This window comes from Bos mutus, chromosome 11 (genome assembly GCF_027580195.1).
Source record: "Bos mutus isolate GX-2022 chromosome 11, NWIPB_WYAK_1.1, whole genome shotgun sequence".
NCBI lineage: Eukaryota > Metazoa > Chordata > Mammalia > Artiodactyla > Bovidae > Bos > Bos mutus.
The window spans coordinates 9048968-9055132 of NC_091627.1; the positions used below are offsets into that span (position 1 = coordinate 9048968).

Sequence of the window (6165 nt, forward strand, 5' to 3'; positions counted from 1 at the left end):
CAGGTTGGAGAGATGCTCTTGATCGAAGTGAAGGCACAGACCTTGCAGTTGACATGGACTTCCCAGTCCAGATGTTTCCTTCAAGGGACCTTAGGCAAGTGACCTAACGTTTCTGGACCTGGGTTTCTTCTACTACAAATGCAGATAGTAATGCCTGTCTCCTAGGTAAGGGACCAAATAGTTTATTACCCAATGAGGACACTTGTGAGAATAAAATGGGGTGCTATTAATAATTAATAAGACAACAGGCCTCAAGGGGGGCCAACCAGCATGCCCAGTCCCCTACCCATAAGGCTGTTAATGAGGTAGAGCACGGCTGAGCACACTGGTCATCTATGACAAACAAATGGCAGCTGCTATCATCTATCCCATTGGTCATGTGGTCAGTTGGGCCCTCTAGGGCAGTATCTTCTGGAATATTCCTTTATCTGGATCCCTCTCATCCCAGATTACCAGTTGGCTTGGTACTGCCTGACTGACACATCATGTATCTCATAACCAGCTTTAGCAGGAAAAACCGTTCATCAACTTTGAAGTTTCGATTTTTTTTTTTTTTTTCTTTTCTGTCCTGATGCTGGTTTAACATCATGATTCATGCTCGGGTCCACCAAGCTCACTCAAGCACAGCTCAAGTTCCCGGCTTCCTGTCAGGGGCCAGCTGGGCACTGGGCCAGGGGGCAGTTCCAGATGCCCTTGCTGCCTTGGCAGAGGCCCCCTGCCCAGGCCTCCTGCAGGGCCTCTGGCCTGGACTCCTACCTGGCTTCCATCTGTGATCACAGAGTGATGGGGCAGGGCAGGCTGGAGAGAGAGGGACAGGCTCTGTGAGCCCCCAGGCAGGAATTCAACATGGACTAATGATGAAACACCATCTTGAGAGCTGATTCACTTCGGGGTCAGGAGTCCTGGGGGTCCCAAGAGCTCTCCTGTTGTCCTCCTTGCCTTAGAGGGGGCGTGGCTGTCAGGGAACAATCTCTCTTGAGTTTCCCTGTCACTTTTATGCATTCAACACAGATGTATACTGGGATTCTGTTACCGACTGCTACTTGGCTAAGCTGATGACTTAGGACAAAATGACTCATGGACTTTGAATCTTAATAGCTTCCTTGCCTGCAACAGGAACAACTGTCAGCTCTGCCATTAGTCTTAAAAGCATCTTTGTGAGAATTAGAACACTGCTGTGATTTAAATATACAAAACCACAAAGACTATGAATGTGAGCTGTGCTCTCTAGAGTTGCATAGTACACAACCTGGGTCACCATGCATGGCCACCCGAATAACAGCTTCCCTCCCGGGCCTGTTGGGAGGATGAAGTGAGGCAATGCTTATAAAGTGTTTGGGTCACAGTGATAATTAGCTGTCACTATTATTTTTGAAATTGTCTTATTCCTACCCTTTGCGGTGACCTCAGGAAAGTAACTTCTGCAGCAGGGTAGGACCCACAACTCTGTCTTATGAAAACAATTCTTCCCACAGAGTGGCCCCTCACCTGAGCCGTGGTGCTAAAGGGGACGTGGACACACGGTGTGTGGCCCCACCACAGCAGGCCAAGCAGGGACGCTCAGAGCTGCCCACCGGAGGCTGGGTGGGACCCAAGCCCTTGGGGAGGTGGCCTCCCTGCGTGCAGAGCCCGTCACGTGGCTCGGTCACACCAGCCCCGCTTGTGGGGCGGGAAACCCATGTATAATGGAAACTCCTCACAATACAATGTGGAAAAGCAATTTCAAGAATCGCTTTTATTTTCCTTTTGAAGCCAAGGAAAACAGTTGGATTTGCTTTCCTCGGTTGGTCATAGGAAGAAACTGAGGAGCATCTCTTTGATTGGAGTCGAGTTCTTCTCCAGGCCTAAGACAGTTGGAATGCTGGGGGATGGGGTAGGGGGTGGAGTTCCTTCTCTTGGGATGCAATTAGTTGAATAAATACCAGGAGAGCAAAAGTAAGCAAACTCATTACTGCCCATTAAGACCTGCCAAACTTGCAAAAAACTAAGGAAGGGGGCTGGAACCTTGAAGGAAAGTCAATTACTCTAAGGCAGAGGGGGCACAGCCCTTGGCATCAGGTTGACCCCAGCTCTTGACAGAGTCAGCACTGGCTCTTGTCTGCCATGTGCTCCCAGCAAATCACTTAGCCCTCTGGGTGCTGTTGCCCCCCTTTATAAACCTGGGGAGAACCAGTCTCGCTGGATTCCCTGAGACAGTGCCCTGGTTCCTTCCATCCTTCTTCTAACCCGACTGGCTCCGCGTCACTCCTGCCAAGCCCACGCCTCATGGAAATGTGACAGTAAGACCCCAAATTGTGCAGCTTCATGACTATTCCCACCAGCAGCAATGCAACAGGGAGCAAGCTACCTGACACCCTCTTGGGCTTCAGTTTCCTCACCCTCAAAATGGGCAGAATATTACTAACCAGCTCCAAATGTCGTGGTGATTCCATGAGATAATATGTTACGCGAGGGGCCTTGTGAACCTAAAAACTGAACGAGTGTTAACCATCAAGTTTGGTTCTCTTTTTAATTGAACAACTGCAAGAAATGCTCTTTAAAGACTGCAGTCTCTGACTGCGTCTGCTCATCTGGAGCCTCCTCGCTCTGCGCCCAGCGCCATGTGAGAGGCTACGGACACCGTGACAACCAGGACCAGTCTAACCACTGGGCTGGGAGGTGAGGCCAGACAGACCTCCTGGGCAGGCCCAGCTCTGCTACATAGAACAAGGCCCTCCTCTGTGAAATGAGACAGCTGGTCGTGGGATCTCCTGGGCGGTGGGTGGGGGAATGGTAGGATCCAAGGAGATGGTGCACGTGCTGGACACACAGCCCATGAGTGTGTGCTGGCAGACACACACTGTCGTTCAGTCAGCTGGAGCTCTCATACGGCTATCATGACATCTTCACCTCTAGTTTCGGAAGCACTTCCGTGGCCCTCACCAAGTGTGGGAGAGGGGTTGGATCACCCCATCTCATAGAAGAGGCTCTGCTTTCAGGATCTTAAGTCCAAGGGCACAGAGCTTTGCCCAGGGAAGCCGTGCGAGCCCACACTTGGGAGGGGACAGAACTCAACGGTAAACACTGCTACCCCGCCAGGTCTCGAGGCCTGGAGCCAAGTTGTCTCCTGGGACCATGGCAGTTTCTTGGCCAAGGGGAGCCCTCGCTGGCATCCGCAGTCAGCATCACAGAGCAGAGAGAGGCAGGTGAGCCGCCCAGGCTGGGAGGGCGGCTCCTCCCCATTGTTGTGGGTTGGGTGTGGCCCAGGCACAGGAGCAGCTAAAGAGCTTGGAAACTAGGCAAACACTCACAAACTCAGCCCGGTTTCCACCAACGTCACTGCAGCCCTAACCCCACAGCCCAACCCAAACCAGAGGCTTCAAACACCTTTCTCCGCCTGGCCCAAAAGGCCTGGACTGGCCTTCGGAACCAAGCTGGGGCTTTCTCAGTCAAGTGGAAAACAGCTCATTGTGGCCCTGGGGAGCACAGGATCTGTTTTGCAACCTTCCGCTGTCCAGGCTGCCCACCAGAGAAGCCCCCAGAGGGGTCTGGGGAAGACAAAACCTTCCGGTTCTGGGTTGTGGTTATTTTAGTGTAAACTATCGTGAAATCAGAAAGTCGTGACTTTACTATTAGAAACCAGATTAAGAAAATTTCTACGTAGTCATTAAGACTTGAAGGTTTGAGTACATAAGGCTGGGGCTGAGTCCTGGTTCTGCTACCTTCCAGCTGTGTGAGGTTAAACAAGTCACTTAGCCTCACAGAGTCTCGGTTTCCTCATCTGTAAAATGGAAATAACAATGGTATCTACCAAAAAGACATTGTGAGAATTCAATGAAGCAGAAAACCCTTGCAAAACGTTGAGTGCAGGGTGAGGTACACGACAGGCATTCAGGAAGTGGATGTTAGGGACGGTGGTAGTAAATGTGAGTCACGGTCTCCTGTGCATGTCCCCGCACCCTCAGGCAGTCACTTGCCCTGGGCTCCTCTGGCCCTGTGTGCCCCTCTTCCTAGCACTCCCCACTGCGTGGCGACTGTTGGTGGATGTGGCTTATCATTCAGCGTACAAATGTTCCCTGTGTTGGGCGCTGTGGGGGCGGGGGGTGGGGGAGGAGTGATGAAAACAGACAAGCCCCCTGCCCTCAGAGAGCTTTCATTCACAGGCATGGGTAGACGGCACCACATGTCTGATGGTGACATGGACTCTGGAGGGAGAAGGTGGCGAGGTCACAATTTTAAGTAAGCCGGGAAAGTTTCACTGGGAAGGTGATTATTTCAGCAAAGACCTGAGAGCAGTGAGGGAGCCGCCATCAAGGAAGCGGCTGAGTGTTCTGGACTGGAGCAAGTGCAAAGGGCCCTCGCCATCAGCGAGCCTGAAGAACACCCAGGAGGCCAGCGTGGCTGGAGCATGTGAGTGAGGATGAGAGGAGTTGGAGATGAGGTCAGGGAGGAAACAGGGCCAGAGCTGGGGGCCTTAGAGACCTGTTAGCTGCTTCTCCAAGACGAGGAGCCACCAGAGCACTTTGAGCAGCAGACTGACCTGATTTGACTTTTTTAAAAGGCTCACTCTGGCTGCCGGGTTGAGGACAGCCTGTAAAGACAAGGACAGGAGCAGTGAGACCAGTCTGGTCCAGGCGAGAGGTGAAGGTGGGCTGTACCAGGGGAGGCAGGGAGAAGCCGTAGGATCCTGAGAATAGTCCCAGGATATTGCTGTGATAATCTGGTGGTGACTTAGATGTGGGGTATGATGGGAAGAAAGGAGTCAAGGACGACTTCAAGTTTGTTGGCTGAGCAATCAGAAGAACAGAGTCGCCATTTGCTAACCTGGGAAAAACTGGGATGAATAGGTTGGGATGGAGACTTGGGGAACCCCAGGAATTCATTTCTGGATAAGTTATGGCTGAGATGCCCATATGTCAAAGAGGCAGTTAGACATATGAGTCTGGATTCAGAGGGGCAGGGGGAAGTCCTCAGACTAGACAATGAGATCACTGAAGATGATCACCGAAGATGATCACTGAAGATGTCTGAGGACTGAGCCCTGCCACCCCCTCCCCACCCAGGATAGGACTGGACAGGGGGTGGGGGGGGTGGGCGAACCAGCAAAGGAGACTGAGGAGTAGCCAATGAGATGAGAGGAAAGGGTGGTGTTTGGGGAAGGAAGTCCCAGGAGGGAGTGATTTGCCATGTCCAGCAGTGCTGAGAGGCGAAACATCCACGTGGACCAAGAACTGAGCCTTTGGTCTGGGAAGAGAGGCCCCTGGTGATCCTGTTCGGGACACTCGGAACCGAGGGGAGGGGGCAGGCCTGACGGGAATGAACTCAAGAGAGAACTTTCTGGAAATGGTGAGGGAGGGTGTGGGTAACTCTTCAGAGGGTTTTGCTAAAAAGGGGAGCAGAGAAATGGAACAGTAGCTGGAGAAGGGACATGAGGTCAAGAGAGGATTTTCTTTAAGCTGAAAGAAATCATGATCTAGGGAAAAAGTGATCACGCCAGGGAGCTGGGGAAGAGTGGACGGAGCCACATCCTTGAGTGGGCAGAGGAGTGAGCTGCGTCCGTCCGTCCCCTCCCTCTTGGCCTGGCTTGCTCCTCCTCATCCCTCTGGGGTCAGCACGAAGGTCACTTTCTCAGGGAAGCTTTCCTGACCCCTCTGGCTAGGTCAGTTCTCCGTTCTACCCTCCCATCACATTCACCACGTCTGCCTCCTGGCACTCAGGGGCTCTGAGATGATGGGTAAGCCTGCTGAGGGCAGGGCTGGCTCTGTCCTGTTTGCAGCTGCATCTCCAGTAGCCAGCACACTCCCTGGCATATCCCAGGTGTTCCATGGATATCTGGGGAAGGAACAAGTGGTCTAAGAACAGAATTGAAACCAATCTGGTGACACGTGTCTCTTTCCTGCTCCCACCTGGCTAAATCATGTTGCGATGATGGAGACAGTGTGGGTACTGCCTGTTGAAAATAGGTGCATTTAGCAGAGCTCAGTTGTCTGCTCTGCAGCTTGGCTAACACAGAGACTGAAGCCACATGACTGGACACATCTTTCCACTGACGTTGTCCACTATAAACCGAACACATCGCATACCACATCTAGCGAATCATTCACTTAACAAACATTTGCAGACAGCTTCCTGAGTGCAGCATCCTGAGGATACAGGATGGAAACAGACATAGTGCTGGCCATCAGG

The 6165-nt window shown here is 52.2% G+C and overlaps 1 protein-coding gene across 9 annotated transcripts in view; it reads right to left on the reverse strand.

Annotated features, from left to right (window-relative positions):
* The window catches only part of RALGPS1 (Ral GEF with PH domain and SH3 binding motif 1), a 302552-nt gene that overhangs the window by 113888 nt on the left and 182499 nt on the right, over positions 1–6165 (reverse strand). The window lies entirely within an intron of this gene.